The sequence below is a fragment of the Empidonax traillii genome, unplaced genomic scaffold (genome assembly GCF_003031625.1).
Source record: "Empidonax traillii isolate 1590-97213 ecotype Southwest subspecies unplaced genomic scaffold, ASM303162v1 scaffold1078:size286220, whole genome shotgun sequence".
In the NCBI taxonomy this organism is placed as follows: Eukaryota; Metazoa; Chordata; class Aves; order Passeriformes; family Tyrannidae; genus Empidonax; species Empidonax traillii.
The window spans coordinates 96,682-112,471 of record NW_020956271.1 but is presented as its reverse complement, the minus strand read 5'-3'; positions in this window follow the sequence as shown (position 1 = coordinate 112,471).

Sequence of the window (15,790 nt, the reverse complement as noted above, 5' to 3'; positions counted from 1 at the left end):
TATTCCATGATTGTGTAATTGAGTGATGTCTCCGAAGGCAAACACAGCCCTTTTCCCCACGGGTTTAGCAGGAGCAATTAGAAGTGAGAACGCCAGATATCATGTGCTTCAATCATAGACAATTTGTATGAATACCTGTATGTTGCCAAGACATGAACTTTTTGTTCTTATTGTATTTTTCTGTAAATATTCCTGGCGCTAAGTTGTAAAGTAAAGGCAAAATGTAAATATGAAGATGTGAACTATGTTCCCTTGTCTCTAGTACTTTATCTCTTATTTGTTTAGGGAAGGCACACAAAGGCTTGTTTGTATTTATGCCAATTCTTTGTCCAGGAGAAACACATCAAATATTGAATGTAACACAGTTAGTCCAATAAATTTTAAAGATTCTTATCTAGTACCTTTGCACTAGTCAATCTTTAGTATTTTCAAAGCTTTGGTTGAAATTCTCCAGAGCTGTTTCCCAGGGCAGTAGCAGACAGAGGCAGCAGAACTGCACACCCTCTGCACCGCAGCAGCTCTGGGAACAGCACACTGGCTTCTAGGGAAGGAAATCACACGGCATCTCAACAGCACGGGGAATGAGAATGTGGAAAAACAGCTGTTGAAGGGAGATGGATGGTCCTGCAGTGCCAGTGTTCTCTGGTCACTTCCCATCTCGGGTGTGGGCCCCCAGCTGCTCCAGGCACCCGCCAGCAGGACAGGGAAGCTGCAGGGATAGGACCACGCGCTCCAGGTGTGGCATGGAGTCCTGTGAGTGTGAGGGATGGCTCTGCTGTCCAGGCAGATGGGAGAGAAGGGCTGGGACTTCCCAGGTTTGGATTTGGAGAGGAGCTGGGCAGCAGGGAGAGAGGGCGATGTGCCCAGTGAGCCCTGGGGAACTGGGATGGCTGCAGGAGGCCTGGGGAAGAGAGTGGGTTTGTCAGTGCCATCCAGCCAGGTCCCCGTGGACCCTCTCTGAGCTCCCCATGGGGGAATGAGGAGGAGCCTGTCTGTGTTTCTGTGCTTCCTGCTGCAGTGCAGGGGCTGGTTCCCTGGCAGGGGCCCTGCAGTGTCCCTGTGATTCCACCTTTGCAGCCGCTCTGGTGCCTTTCCTAAGGTGCCCCCACCTTGATGTACCCGAGGGCTGGAACAAAAACACTGAACTGACCGTTCCAGAAACCTCAAGCCAGGATATGTGAACGGCTGTTTTCCTTCTGGCTCCATCTTTGGTAACTTCAGCTGGTGCCACCTGCCCCAGCTCCTCACCACGGTGCTTCAGGGAAGGTTAGGGCAGGTCCCACACTGATCTCTGAAGAATCACAGAAGTGAGCAATAAATAGTTACATATCTCCCTTCACCATCCCACAGTGCATGGCCAGGGGCAGGAAGGGTATTCTGGGGTAGGTGTTGGAGCCTGATGCTTTCTTCTTCCCTACAAAGGAAGCAAAAGGCCCCAGCAGAGCAGCCCAGCCCTCTCCCAGGGGCTGGGGGCCCTCGGCTGTTCCTGCCCTGTGTCCTGCCCACTCGTGCAGGCTTCTTGCTCACAGGGGGCTTCTGCACCTTGCTCTTCCAGTGGCTTTTCCACAGCTTTCATTTTGCCGAGTGCAGGTTCTGGCCATGCCGGAGCTGGGCAGGGCACAGCTCTTCACTGGATGTGTGCTCCTCCTCCAGGCAAAGGAAAGAACTTCCCTTTGCTGCAGCTCTCCTAACACAAGTTTTCAGCCCAAAGTGGACGGGCTCTTTGTCCCTGGCACAATGAAGTGCAGGCAGTCTGGTGGCAGGACCCCGAGTGGCCCAGCTCCCTCCTGCCACACGCTGCACTTGGGTGCCACGGACTCATCCTGCCCCGGTGCTGGTCACCCCGAGCTGCTGCCAGCCCCCCTCTCCTTCCCCCAGTTTTACTGATAGATCTGACAGCCTGAGCATTGGGTGCATCCCCCCTTCCCGAGCTGTGCCAGTGGCTTGGGGACACCCCCAGCTCTGGAGCCCAACCCAGCACCCCTGGGGTGCCCCCGGGGTCACAGCAGCCCCTGAACCCTGCTGTGGGAGTGGGATGGCATCCTCAGACCCTCAGACCATGTGGCAGCCCCAGAGGTGGCCTTGGGGGATCTCCCAGCAGGACCAGGGACTGGGCAGGGGTCTGAGGGCACCTCCTGGTCTGGGGCCCTTGGGAGGAGGGATGTTGTGGAGGGATCGGTCACTGCTCAGCTGTTGTGGGAGAATGGAAATCCCACCTCAGGGATTGGACTGGAAGTGCCTCTCCATCAGCCGAGCCTGTGGAATGGGCAGTGTTTGGCACAGGGGGCTGTGTGGCTGCACAGTGGGGAACAAGCTCAGCTGCGAGCCCGGCAGCTCAAAGGCTCCAGTGGCTCCTGAGCCTCAGCTCGGGCAGAGGGCCCGGCTGGAGCAGCCCCAGAGCAGCCCCAGAGCTGCTGGGTTTGTGTGGAAGGTCCCCCGTGCCCACTGGGTGTTCAGTGCCGAGACTGTGTGTGGAGTCACAGAACCATTGTAGTGCACCTGGGGTTGTTTGGGAGGCACCACCAGGTACTGCTGTGAGAACGGAGTAACAAATCCAGGGATGAGGCGAGAGTGGCCGCAGCTGGAGCAGCCCAGCAATGGTTGATCTCACCCCCTGCCACAGCCAGAAATCAGAATTAACCCCACGCCCAGTCCGGGCAAGCAAAGGGGCTGGTAGGGGGGTGTAGAGGAGATGTCTCTTCCCCAGCACCCTCCGTCATCTTCATCAGCTCAGTTCCTATAAACTTCCTGAGGAAGCAGGAGCAGCACCGCACACCAACACCCGAGACACCCGCTCTTCCTGCTGCAGGACGGCTGGTTCTGACCACAAATGAAGCAAATTGCATTGCAGATCATTTTCCAGGGTGAAATGTAATTTAGTTACTGCTTTAAACTGAGAAAATATTATTTGGCTGCTGGCCACAAACACACGTCTGTCAGGAGGGGGAGGAGGCTGAAGGTGGAGCTGGGCTGAGCTGTGGCCGGTGGATCCTCCAGCACACTCACTGTCCCCAGGCCAGGCAGGTGTGTCCCTGGGCTGTGCTGCTCCTTCCAGAGCATCCCTGGGCCATATCAGCGTCCCCGGTGTCCCTGGGCCACATCACTGCCACTGGGATGTGCCTGGGCTGTGCTGGTGACACCAGGCTGCCCAGCGGCCACATTGGCCGGGAACCCCAGGGCTGTAGAGGCCACTGGGGCATCCCGGGGTGTGGGTCGGGTCATCTCCGTGCCAACATCACAGCCTCACAGAGGAGGGCAGCGTGGTGCTGAGGCAACCGGGCACAGCCCGGGGGACTCAGCTCTGGCTTTTGGCTTCGCGTGCTGCTTTGGGAATCCCTCTCCTTTCCACTGAGGCTCCAGGAGCTGTGAGCAGCACTCGGGGCACGGCAGCAGCCACAGGAGCGGGCTGGAGGCTCAGCGGGGTGCAGGTGAGGTTTAAACTGCTCTTTCTGCTTCCTGCGAGAGCCATGAGATTTTCTGTTTTCTTGTATTTATTTTTATAAACTATATTTTATATTACTACATTAATATTAACAAACATTGCATTTATTATAGTTCTGCTGTACCAAAAGCGCCCACCCTGCCCGTGGGTCCCAGCTGACACCGCTCGGCTCCGGGCTCACACCCGGGATAACCCCAGAGGTGTTCCTGGGAAGGCAGGGATGGGCCAGGCCCCGGCGCTGGTGCCGGTGGGACGGGAGGAGCCGCAGGCACCGCATCAGCAGCTCTGCCGGCCCTGGGGGGACAGGTCGGGTGGTGACCCCCCCGCCTCCTGCAGGGCAGAGCCCGAGCAGAGCAGGGGTGTCCCGGAGGGGCCGCGGCTGTGGGGACAGCACGTGGGGCCGACGGGCAGTGCCACAGGGGGCCTGTGCTCCCTCCTCACCGTGTCTCAGCCCCCACCCCAAACTGGGTTTTGAATTCCCCAGCACAGCCCCCTTGCCAGCGTGCCCACCGCCCACACCCTGGCACATCCCCGCGGGAACCCCCCAGCACGTGCCCTTCTGGGGTCCCACAGCCCCCCCAGACTGTGGTGGGCCCCGGGGGGTCTGTGGGTGCTGTGCTGGGTTTCCCCTGCCTGGGACCTCCTGCCCAGGCCCGGGGGCTCTGCGGGCACGGGCAGAGGGCTGGGAGGGCCGGGGGGACTCCCCTTAGTGCTCCAGCCCCTGCCCCGACAGGGGCATCCCCTGTTCCTCCAGGCAGGGCTGAGGGCCAAGTGCCCTCGTGCTCCCACAGCAGCCCCCGACAGAAGCCCATTTGATGACACTATTAAATGATTCAGTGCATTTTCTGCCTCTTAAAATACTTAATATATGTGCCCGTGTGATTCATTATTATTATTATTATCTAATAAAAGATTATCTGACTCACTTTCATGTTTTTTCCAATTACAAATTGAAATTGTTCCCACTCTGACCTTGCAGCTGCTGGATTTTCTAAAATTAGCCATAATGATGCATTTTACTAAGATAATTAATTAGCTAAACTGAGAAAATTGAGTAGTAGAACTGCTTCACATGCTGCTAATTATCTTTTATTATGTCATCTTTACATGCAAATAAAGAAATATTGTGATTATTTTAAATACTGTTTTCATTAGCTAATTCACTCATTAGTGCAGCGACGGCTCCGTCTTCCCCGGCTGCAGGAGCCTGTGGGGACTTGCTGCTGATCAACTGCAGGACTCTGCCTTTCAGGTTGAGAAAATTGAGTTACAGCCCAAATTAGGTTTATTTTGTCAATTTGTTTTAACAGCAGCGATGGGCAGCAGGCAGGAGGGGTCAGGGGTGTTGGGAGAGCTGGAGGCACCCAGAGCTCCTGCTGAAAGTTGGGGGATCCCTGGTGCTGGGAGCGTGTGAGGTTGGGGTGCTGCCCCCCAGACTCCTCTTCCCCAGGGGCCCTCCTTTTTCAGGATGTGTCCTGTGATCCCAAGCTCCCTTCCAGCCATCCCAGAGCACACAGAGCTACTCCTGGTTCCCTGTGGGAGTCCAGGAGCAGTTGGGTTGACACCGCTCATGGTGCTGCACAGAAACTCTTCCTGTCAGACACTCCACGTGGCCGTGGGTGCTCCAGGGCAGCAGCACCAGTACCGTGGGAGCCCCAGAACCTCCCCCTTCCATGGGGGTTTCCTTCCCCAAGAGCGGGTGGTCGGCAGGAGCCAGGCCGGGGTGCTGAGAGCCCCCAGCGCTCCCCAGGGCCTGCAGGTCGTGCTGATCCAGGCAGGATCAGGCCACAGGCAGGAACTGCTGCATTTGGGGATCCCAGGCCACACTTGCATCGCCCACCAAGAGCTCCTGGAGCTCCCTCCCAACTCCCCCCTGGCTCCTGGGCTGGGCTGGTGGGTGCTCTGTGCTCCCGGCATCGGCTCTGCCGCCCAGATCCCTTCCCTGGACGAGGCACAAAGGGCCAGGGGGTGCACGTTGCTCCCTCCAGGCTTTTGCTCAGACATCCCAGCTGTATTTACTCCTGTGGGGAATTCTGGGGGAGCCGCTCTCTGGGCAGGCAACTTTTCACAGCCCTGTAATACCCCGGGGGGGAGGAACAGGGATGAGCCCTGGCCACAGGGACACTTCCTTCTGGCTCGCTGGGCAGGATGAGCCTCATGCTGGGGACAGGGTGAAGGCAGCATGGCCAGGTGCCACAGGAGCCACTGGGCAGAGGGGTCACAGCGCCCTGTCCCCAACCCTGCAGGCACAGCCCGCTCCTCCCACTGCCCTTGCTGGGCACCAGCAGTGCCACAGAGAATGGGTCTGGCAATGCCCCTGCCCATGGCGGCAAAGGGACTGGGCTGAGGGAGGAGACAGTGGCAGTGCCAGCCCTGGGAGAGGATGAGGTGAGAGGGAACGGTGCATTCAGGGCCCTGGGGGCAGCGGGATGCAGGAGCAGGGCTGGGATACAGCAGGAACCAGGTGCCGGGCACAACCCCCACATGTTCCAGGTTGGAGTTCCTGGGCACCACGGGCACATTCTGGAGCTTGCCTGGCAGGATGGAGCCCTGGCACGTGCCAGGGGAATGGGGGCAGCCTGGCCCTGAGGTGGCTGCCTGCTCCCTGCCCTGGAACCACGGCTTTCTGCCTGGGAGTGCAGGCAGCTGAGCTATTCCAAAACCCCCACTCCCAATATTTGTCACCTTGAGGAGACTCCTGCCACGGCAGAGGCTTCATCCTGGGAGATGTGCAGCTGACTCCAACTGCACAGGTAACCTGTTCAGGTGCATGGTGACCACACACCACACAGAGCTGTGCAGAAGTGGGGGCAAGGAGCAGGCAAGAGCAGCAGAAGGGAATCACAACCACCGAGGATCTTTTCAGGAACTCTCCATCAGGAAACTGTGCATGCCCCATCCTGTTGCATCAGACATGAGGAATCCCCTCCCTGGGGAGGGCTGTAGGCATTCCCCTGCCAGCCTGAATGACCCAACTTTGTGTTTCGTGGGTTCCCACTCCCAATGAACCCAAACTGTGGCCGTTACTCTGACTGTGGACAGTGAAATTGCAATGACTGGATTCACTGGATCCACTATCGAATCTAGCCCTTTCCTTCTTTCTTTTCTTCATATATTTTCTTCATGATATTTTTAAACGTCTTTAGAAAAGAATAAAAACAGCTGCCTTCCGCCTTTCCTCTGCAACCAAATTGTTTTCAAATAAATTTGCCTAACATACACACCAGTCATTCAGTCTTACTTCACTCCAATTAACCCCAAGGGAACAAGATTGCCTCAGAGGTGGGTCATCACAAGCTCCTGGCCTGCCCCAGACCTCGAGTTTCTGCACTGGGGCTGAGCCCACCCAAGCAGGGTCAGCCCAGTCCCACAGCCCCACACACCTCCCTCCAGCTTCACCAGATCCCCCCGACCACTGGGCTGTCCTTATCGAGAGAGACCCTGCCTGGACAGAGAACTGAAATGATGACAAAGGAGATTTAACCAAAAAAACAAAGGGGAAAGCTGGGCACCCTGCTGGGAGAGGGAAATCCAAGATGTGGAGCAGAGTTTTCTCATCGCAGCTTGAAAGTGGCCATCAGGAGCACAGGGCTGCAGGTCCCAGGCAGGACAGGATGGGTTTCAGCCTTTGGTTTCACACTCCACAAGGGAAAGGAAAGACACAGCCCATCCCTGCACAGCCCTGCTTACTGACAGTGCTTACAGAACCACAGAATCACAGACTGGTTTGGGTGGGGAGGGACCTTGAAGGTCACTTAGTGCAAGCCCCTGCCATGGGCAGGGACACCTTCCACCAGCCCAGGTTGTTCCAAGCCCCATCCAACCTGGCCTTGGACACTTCCAGGGATGGGGCAGCCACAGCTTCCCTGGGCAACCTGTGCCAGGGCCTCACCACCCTTACAGGGAAGATTCTTCCCAAAATTCCATCTCACCCTGCCCTCTGGCAGTGGGAAGCCATTCCCCCTTGTCCTGTCCCTCTGTCTCTTGTCCAAAGTCCCTCCTCAGCTCTCTTGGAGCCCCTTTAGGCCCTGGAAAGGCCTCTCAGGTCTCCCTGGAGCCTTCTCTTCTCCAGGTGAACCCCCCCAGCTGTTCCAGCCTGGCTGCAGAGCAGAGGGCTCCAGCCCTTGGGGCATCTCTGTGAGTTCCTCTGGAATCGCTCCAGCAGCTCCAGATCTTTCTCATGTTGGGAGCTCTAGAGCTGGACCCAGCCCTGCAGGTGTGGCCTCACCTGAGCAGAGCAGAGAGGGAGGATCCCTTCCCTGCTGCCCAGGCTGTTGGGGACGCAGCCCAGGATGTGGTTGGTTTTCTGGGATGCAGACTGGGATGCCAGTGGACACTGCCTGCCAGCAGCATTTTTCCCTTGGGAATACCAGAGCTCTCCTGCCTTAAATCTCACATTCACCACAGGGATGACTCATGCTGCTGTTTCTGATAATTCCAGAATAATTCCAGGCTGGTTTGCCCTGGAGATGGAATTAGTTATTTGATCCAGAACCACCATGCACATCCATCCTCTGCATGATCCTTGCAAGTCTGGGGTCACTGGGCACAGGGACTGCCCAGAGTGGCTGTTTGCAACCCACGGACCCATCTCCATTCTGCAGAGACTTGTTGCAGCAAAGCCGTGCTGAGCTGTGTCTCGATGCTGGCAGGAGCCCAGCCCGGCAGCAGCAAGCTTTGCCAGGGAGGATAATGCACGATCTTCACATCAGACCAGGCCCCCCACCACCGCAAAAATACATTTCTTTGTAATTGTCTGTAATTAAGTAGCAATTCCATCCCTAAGCAGTTGTTGGCCGGTGGGATACTAAGTGACATTTTTGGCTGATGATTCCCATGAGAGGGGAGCAGGGGAACGGCTGGGGGCTCCTCCAAGGCTGGGACGGTGAAGGGGCAGCCGGGCTGGGGGATGGCTGGTGCCAGGCTGCCCCAGGACACGGGGCGTGACGGGGTGGGTGCTGCGTGTCCCGGGGACACCCGCTGACACCCCAGGGACAGCTCTGTGCTGACACCCCAGGGACAGCTGTGTGCTGACACCCCGGGGGTAGCTGTGTGCTGACACCCCGGGGGTAGCTGTGTGCTCACACCCCAGGGGTAGCTCTGTGCTGACACCCCGGGGGTAGCTGTGTGCTGACACCCCAGGGACAGCTCTGTGCTGACACCCCAGGGACAGCTCTGTGCTGACACCCCAGGGGTAGCTGTGTGCTGACACCCCAGGGACAGCTGTGTGCTGACACCCCAGGGGTAGCTGTGTGCTGACACCCCGGGGGTAGCTGTGTGCTGACACCCCAGGCACAGCCACTGCCCCGCAGGCGGATCTGGGGATGCCGTGCGTTCCCAGTCCAGCCCTGAGAGGGCACCAGTGCCAAGGCCAAGGCCACAGGCAGTGCCGGTCGGGGAGCCCCAGCCCTGCAGGCCAGCAGGGGAAGGACTTGCTGTGTTTTTATTTGACTTTATCCGTGACCTTTCAACTGGAGCAAGATCTGCTGCGGTCCCGCAGGGAACAGACAGCGGGGAGGGCAGCGGGAGGGGCAGCCCGGGCAGCTCAGCCCGAGGAGCTGTGCCACACTGCGGGCTGCACCACAGCCCATCCTCCTCATCCTGTGCTGACAGAACACCTGGAACGGAGGAGGGAATGGGGAGACAACACGGGAGGCCATGAGCTGCATCCCTGCTCCAGCGCCTCATGTGGTGGCAGGGAGCTCCCTAATTACTGCCTCTAATTAGGAGAGCGAGCAACTCCACGAGGGCTGTGCAGCCCCCTCTGCCTTGGAGCAGGGACCCCCTGGCACGGCCCCAAGCAGGATGAGGTGCCATGGTGGGGCATCACTGCCACTGTCAGGCACCCCTGGACACAGATTCACTTTCACTGAAGCATTTTTAGGATGTTCAGCTTCAAGATTCAAGATTTCCTACAGTGTGGGGAGGCAGCACTGGCCCAAGCAGCCTTTATGTTGGCAGGAATGATGTGTTGGAGCAGAGGACACCCTGGAGGGGTCGGTCCAGGCTGAACCCTGGGCAGCTGAAGGTCTCCCTGGGGAGCAGGGTGCCACAGAGGTGCAGAAATTCACCCCAGGCTTAGCAGAGGTCAACTGGCCACCTGATGCAGGTACCTGTGCTCCCAGCTCTGGCCTCTCTCCGCTCCAGGGACACAGACAGGGAACATGGGTGATGAGGGAACCACTGTGCTGATGTGTTCCAAACCAAGGGCTTCCCAGAGCCCTGCAGGGGGAGAGCAGAGGTGCTGCCAGTCCAGCCTGGCACAGGGCTCCTTGTGGCAGCTCTGAGGGCAGTGACAGCTGCCAGGGCATGTGGCCACCTCGACCATGGCCACACAAGGATGGTGGACACAGGGATGGTGGGGATGGGGCACACGGGGATGGTGGGGATGGGGCACATGGGGATGGTGGGGATGGGGCACACGGGGATATGCTCATGCAGAGAGCACACACAGGGATGGAGCACATACAGGGGTGGTGGTGCTGACAAGGATGGAACACACAGGGATGGAGCACAGGGCCATGATGCAGATGGGAATGGTGGACCCACAGGGGTGGTACAGGGAGAGCAGTGGCTGCTGAGATGGCCCAGCAGACTGGCTCTCACAGCTGCATGAGCCCCAGCCTGCAGCCAGGCATTGGCTGCAGAAGCTGCCAGTGTTTGGGGGCAGGGGAGCAGCAGCTGATGAGCTAATTTTGGCTCACAGGGTGCCACACACCACTCCTTCCTGCACAGCCACAAGAGCCAGGGTCACTCAGGATCAGGGAGACAGGGAACATGGGACACCTTTGATGAGTGACAGCTGGGGACAATGCAGAGTCACCTCCCCCGTGCTGTTGTATACTGTCCTCCTGCACGTGCTGCACCCTTGGGCTGAGGTGGTGGTCCTCCTTCAGGGTCCCCCAGCCTGAAAGGACACCAGGGGCTTCCCACAGCACATTCACACCCTTCAACCCTCCCTCTCACTCCTCTGGAGCTTTCCCTTGCTGGAAGTGGCTGCTCCTCATGCCCCTATTCCTTCCTACCTGCCTGACCGGTCCTGCAGGAAACCAGCACTTTTGCCCCAAAAATATGTGCCTGAAGTATTTCTTGTTTGCTTCTGTTTTGCCCTGTCCCTGTTTTCTTCCTTCCCTACAACTTACTTGCTTTGGGCCTGATTAAATTCTGTCCTGTCAGTGTTTCAGGAGCCATCGCCGTGGTGGGTGTGAAATTCAGGGAAGGTCCAGGTGCTGCCTGACTCAGTTTCCCCACCGGTGACACTCAGCAGATGCCCCACGGCCACATCACACCTGCCAGGGCTGCAGGGTGCCAGGGAGCTGGGGGTGCCCAAGGAGTCCTGTGGGGCTGTTCCAGGGCGCTGTATGAGGTGGGACCCACGAGGTCCCACACCAGACTGGGCACTGGTGGCCACAGGCACCAAACCAGCCACTCAGCTGTGGTGGGGACAGGCAGGTCTCTGACAGGTTGCTGGAGGCTGGTGAGGGACACACAGAGGGAATCTACAACCCACTCCTCTGCCCACGTAGGGAACTGGAAATATTCATCACTGTTGATTCCCACTAAATAATTGTGCTGGTTCACCAGGGTTTGTAACAAGACTATAAGGAATCCAATTGCTTTGGTTCCCTAAGAATTGCTGTGAGATTTCCAAAGGGAATAAATTAGCTCATTGCTTCAAGGAAAATGAAAATGAATTTTGCTTTCAGAAAGGAAACTTCCCTATCCCAGAGCACTCAGCTCCAGCACAGATCTTAAAAAGTTCCCTTGTTTTCTTCTGTGTTCATCTTCAGTGGAGACCTTATCTCGGTGGCTGGCAGGGTGACTCATGGGCTGCTGCAAGTCTTCAGCCCCAGCCTGAGCTTTGCTTGTCCCTTGTCTGCCCCTTGTCCCTTGTTCCCCCCCCACTGCAGAGCAAAGAACCTGGCTCTGCCTCTGCTCCTGCAGCCCTGGGTGCTCCTGGTCCCCTGTGGCCAGGCCTGGGGGTGCTGGCAGGGCCAGGGGCAGCTCCCACACCTGGAATTCAGCCCCATCCCTTGCCCTGGGCTGCCCTAGAAGAGCAGCTCCCAAAAACTGCCCCGCTCACCCTGGCCAGGCCAGGGCTGTCCAGCACCCACATGGGCAGCCCAGTAAGTGTGTCCTCCTGCTGCCCCCCGGGCTCTGGGCTTGGCCACATCCAGCCAAGACCTATGGATTCAGCAGGAGGACAGGAGGGTCCTTACACTGAGCTGATGGCTGTTTAATGAGCTAATTTTCCTTCACACTCTTGATTTCCCTTAGGCTCTGCTGCAAGTTGGTGTGCCTCTGGGAAACAAGGACGTGGCACCTCTGAGCGGGGCCCTGCCTTAAATCCACAGGATGTGCTGGAGTGGCACGGGCAGGGAGCATCCTGCTGCTTGAGGCTCCTTGTTTATCCCAGCTGATGTTGATGACAAAGCACAAAACTTCAGGAGAGGGTTCACACCCTGGGGAAGTGTGTCCACATCTTGGGTTGACACCAGATACCGAAAATGCCCAAGTGTGGCCTTGCAGCTGGAATAGCTCAAACATGGCTTTTCCTGGCTCCGATGCTCTGCTGCTGTCCACAGTGAACACACAGGCACACAGACACACTGAACCCTTTCTTGCACCATCACTGATGCTGCAGCCAGCACAGAGGGGCCCAGAAGTCTTGCATCTGCCACCAGGCCTTTGCCTTCGTGGTTGTGGTGGGAACAGGCCATGCCCAGGCAGTGCCACCCCTGCCCAAAGCTGCCTCCAGCAGTGCTGGGGGCTGCTGCACAGAGCCAGATGCTGTTCAGAGCCCAGCTCCCCCTTGTCCTCTTTCCTCCTTGGCCACCCTCACTCCCCTCCTGGCACCAGGGTGAAGGAGAAGGGGTGCCAACCCTGCCAGCTCCAGCGCTGCCGTCCCCCCCAGCACACGGAGGGATGTGCAGCCCTTAACTCGCAGGAGTGACCAGGAGGGAGGTGGCATTTCCAGTGCAGCCCTTGGGCATGGAGGAGAACAGGGCTCAGCCCATTGCATGCCCACCCTGCTGGGGCATTCCAGAGGGATAAACAAAAGGAGCTGGAAGTCTAAACGTGCGATCAAGATTATGATTTAATTGGCATAACAAAGGCTTGGTGGACTCAGGCACATGACTGGAATATTAATGTGGAAAGATGAAGCTTGTTCTGGAAAGATAGGCAGGGGATTAAGGGAAATGCACTGTTTTGTACAGGAAGGCTAGATACATTTGGTTTGTTACTCAGGGAGAACCTGGCTACCATCCTGCAGAGCTGAGGGGCTTTTTGGAGCAATTGCCAGGCTCACCCAAAACCCAGGACATCGGGGTGATGGAGAACATCCCTACCTGAGCAGCTGGCGTGGCACTAGAACAGTGAGCACAGACTGTCCAGTAAACACTTAAAAGGCTTTAAAGGTGATTTTGGGGAAGAGGCAAGTAGAAGAGAAAAGCTCTACCTCCAGGGCATGGATGTGGAATGTGGGGGAAGTCACTGGGGTGAATGCTACCCAGACATGAAAGACTTCCTTACCTTGCACAGGGAAAGAGCTGGAGCTTGGGGCCAAGAATAGGGAGCAGGGTGCTCAGGGTTTTGTTCAGCTATGGTTCAAATAGCTCCACAAATGTCCAGCCCAAAGCTCTGTGAGCCCAGGCCAGGGTCTGGCCACCTTCCTGGGGAAAGTTTTGTCCTTAAGGCAACTTCCCTGAGCCCGCTGAGTGCTGCCCTGCCCCTGTGCACCCCAAGCATCTCCTGTTCCCTGTTATTGGCCATGTCTGCTGTTCACAGCTTACCAGCCTGGCTGGAAAGAGGCTGTGGAAGACACAGCAACAGCCATGCCAAGGGCAGTGTCAGTATGGGGAACATCCCACGCTGTCTCCAAACTCCCAGAGCAACTGCGAAACAGGCAGGCAGGTTTGAATGTAAATGCATCCACTTGGAATGCAATGTCCAGAAGACCAGAGGGAAAAGAAAAAGGATTTGGTGACAAGGCAGTGAGAGCACGTGGGGAAGAGGGGGACAGGCAAAGCCAGGGCTGATGCTGGATGGATACTGCTGCCTCTGCCTCAGCCTCTACCAGCCAGGGTGTGCAGTCAGCACCGGTGAGAGACAGCAATCCTCCCAGGAACTGGGCTGGGGAGCTTGGAGAGCCAGAGCAGTGCAGGTAGGCCAGGCCTGGCAGCCCTTTGTGGATGCAGGCAGAGCAGGCAGTGGGAGAGCCTGGAGCAGGAAGAGTGCAGCCAAAACTGGGGGGCTGGGTGAGCAGAAGGGCAATGCTGTGTGGATCTTTACAAAGGAGAGAAAACCGAGGGCTCATTGCTGCTTTAGACCCCTGGGAAACACCAGGACAAGCAGCGAAGCAGCCCAAGACCCTGCAGGGCGGCACACGGGGCAGCAGCCACCGACGCCGGCTTCCTGAGGAATACAGTGGCAAACCCACTCTGGTTCTCTCTTCTGACAAAGGAACAGGAAACAGTGTCTACAGCTCGATCTTCATAAGGCTTTGACACAGTCCATAAAAAAATCTCAGCAGCAAGATGCAGATCATATCCAGCCTAACCTTGGTGTGAAGTGGGTGCTGGTCCCAGCTCAGATCATCCCCTCCAGGCTGCCGCTGTCAGCAGGTGAGATCGTGGGATACAGGACTGTAGGCACAACACAAAGATAGGAAGTGTGGAATTGTGTTGGAAGGCAGATTCCTAATCCCAAGCTCCCCCTCCATGCCACCCTCACTGAGAAATGAGGAAAACAGGCTCGGGAATCAGGACATCACAGAGCACAGCCCCACGCTGGCAGCACCCCAGCACAACCAGCATGCCTTATAAACAAGGAATTGCATAAACAAAGAAATTACTCACTTGCAAGAAGCAATTTTTGGGGGAAGGACTTGACATGCTAATAAATAACTGCAGAGCAAGGGGCTAACAGCAAAAAAAAGGGCAAACACAATGTTGGGGGGTGTAGTTGTCTTGGCATTCCCCACCACAGCAGGGAGTGGGGCTGGAGAAGGCAGCTATGTCTGGACACTACCCTTTGGGCTGCTTGGAGAGGATCCAGAGAAGGATGTCGGAGACCTGGAAAACATGACCAGCAAGAAAAACCAGCAAATGTGGGACTGCTTATTTGTAGGAGGGAGTGGAAGGGTCTGCGGCAGCATCTGCAGGAACGTAAATGATTCCTGCAACGAGGAATCTGCCCATGCCAGATAACACAAATAGAGGTCAGCTTAGATTATGGCAGGGAAAACCAAGCCAGGTTAATAATCTTTCCAGTGATGAGAGGGAGGGACTGGAGTCTCCATTGCTGAGGTTTCTCAGGACAAGAGGACTCAGTCTTAAGCTGTGCCAGAGGAGGTTTAGGTTGGATATTAGGGAAAATATTTTACAGAGAGAGTAATCAGACATTGGAATAGGCTGCCCAGGGAGGGGGTGGATTCACTGCTCCTGAAGGTTTTTAAGATGAGACTGGTTGTGGGGAAGGAAGTTCCCAAGTCCTCACTGCACGATCCGTCACAAGCTGACACCTGTACCACGAGCAGGGTCCAGTGCTGGGCAGACCCCAGGTCTACAGCACCGACAAAGCAGAGGGCTCAGGCAGGTACAGGGTGAGTGGTGCCCCTGTACACAGCACCCCATCTACCCTGACATCAATGACATGCAGCAGCAAAGCCCAGGAAACCACTTAATAATCCCAAATCATCCCACAGGAAAATTTACAACAGCAATCATATAATTTATGTGATAGAAACTCCTGAGGGCAGAAGAATTTCCTCAAATAACCACATTCAAGGAAACCTCAGTCCTTGACTGCAGAGCTTCCAGCTGAAGCCTGTCTTGCAGACTTCCTAGACCAAGGCCAAGGAAAGACCAGTCTGTTGGATCCCTGGGGTCTCCTGTGTAGGTCAGAGCTTGACTGCTCCTGCTGCAGCAGGGCAGGGCAGGCAGGAGAACCCCGCAGGCAACAAGCAAAGCCAGGGCTGAGAGGCACCTGGGCTGGGGCATCTCCAGTCCCACACACAGTTCAACCATCCCTTCAGCTGCCCACGGAGGAGCCACCAGGTCCTCGCTGTGGGCTCCAGTGAAGGGCACCTGGCATATGGAAGTGCACACAGGTAAGGCCATGGTGGCCCCTGGAGCTGGGGAGTCCTGTGGTGCCCCAGATGTGTCCAAGCATCTCACCTAGGTACAGAGCTGCTCCTCAGACCCTGCCTTAATCTGCTGTGCCACACCAGTCTATGAGATGCTGAATTCTGCCTTGATTACATGGTTATTTACTCATGGCTGCTCACAAGCTTTGCAGGGACTTCAAAATCTTCTCCCTCCCCTTCGGCTGCCTGCAGGCTCCATG